This window comes from Penaeus monodon, chromosome 23, assembly GCF_015228065.2.
Source record: "Penaeus monodon isolate SGIC_2016 chromosome 23, NSTDA_Pmon_1, whole genome shotgun sequence".
Taxonomy (NCBI): Eukaryota; Metazoa; Arthropoda; class Malacostraca; order Decapoda; family Penaeidae; genus Penaeus; species Penaeus monodon.
Genome location: NC_051408.1, coordinates 37,352,475 through 37,353,881, shown reverse-complemented (window position 1 = coordinate 37,353,881; position 1,407 = coordinate 37,352,475). Strand labels below are relative to the sequence as shown.

At 33.2% G+C, this 1,407-nt stretch overlaps 1 protein-coding gene across 1 annotated transcript in view; it reads left to right on the top strand.

The window, feature by feature from the left end:
* LOC119588233 (zinc finger protein ubi-d4 B-like) overlaps positions 1-974 on the top strand; it is a gene marked incomplete in the record, with an annotated part of 40,143 nt that extends 39,169 nt beyond the window's left edge. The window contains 1 exon segment of the mRNA XM_037936932.1: positions 1-974.
* Positions 975-1,407: the final 433 nt, after the last annotated feature.

The following is a 1,407-nucleotide window of genomic DNA, read 5'->3' as shown; positions in this document are numbered from 1 at the left end:
AACTATTGTTTTGCTAAGTTCATCCAACATTTGGTCTAAATGCACAGGACCTTTGAACCTCCAATTAGGTGCCTCAGACGGTTACTTACTGATGAGTTTCAGAGGAGTTCCATTTGCATTAGGTTAATGATACTGCCGTAAGATACAGAGAGGCTAGAGGAAGATCTTGCTTTATGTTAACTCAAATGGATCTTTCTATCTTCTAAATGTTGATAACAAAGTAAGTTATTATTACCCAGATCATTTATTTACTTATTAGGTTAGTTACTCTTTCGCTTTTTTCAATGAATGATAATATATGTGATGAGTCTTTCAGCAGAGGAGAATGTCTCCTACTGATTCTGTAAACATATTTTCAATTGATGATGTAAAGATATTCCTTGAGACACAAGGATGACCAAGGAGAAAAAATCTGAATACAGTAAATCTTCATCATGGAATGAAACATAAACAAGAACTGGAAGCGTTAGCATTTCCTCACTCTAAAAAGAGACTTGTGACTGTTTCCCAGTTCATAGGATCCCCTAGGTGTGTATTGCTCATTGTATCTGGCGAAGATATGGACTCTCTTTGAGTGTGGAAAATTTCATACTGGTGTACATGGTTTAAAAGATTTACTGTACTCAATATTTTGAAAATATTTTACTCTAAAAATGTGTCTTGTAGCCTCATTTTTGTCTGAACAAAAAGTAAGGCCTAGTTACAAGGCTGAAGGACCAACTCTACCTTAAAGACTTCATGTCCCTTCTTTTAAACATGCTCATATCCAGATGATAATGGCCATTTAAAAAGTGACAAAGATTGTGTGCAGTAATTAAATTTTTGACAAGTGACCTGTGTTCAAAATATCAACTGGGGAGGTACTTTCTGATTTGCCTGATGATGTTTTGAACGGCAATATAGCTTAAAGGAGTAAATCACTTTTGTGTGAAGATATCTAATCTTTTCTTCATATAAAGAAAGAGAAAGCCAGAGTGAAATATATTCTTCAGCCTTTATTTTTTGTATGATGTTTGAAGAAAAGTAACATAGATATAGGTATATTACCAGGTGATGATTATGTTAAAAACCAATGATTTCTTTTAACTAATGATATTTACTGATATTGTGATGCTTATTTAAAAGAAAAAGATTAGTACAACAAATTTGCACCTTACAAAGTACCCTGCGTATCCACACGTTTTCTTTGTTAGGTTTTGCATAAATGCTCAGATTGCTGAGTGCTGCTGTTGCTTCAGGAGTTTTTTTTACATTCAAATAGACTTATTAGAGCACATAGTTTAAAGTAAAGGATTAGATGCAACTTTTTAGTAGAGGTGAACTTGAAGAAAACTTGTAAGCTGCAATACAAAATTAATTCCCAAACATGAAAATTCAGTAATGTTTGAAGAGCAAAAATTGTTGCAT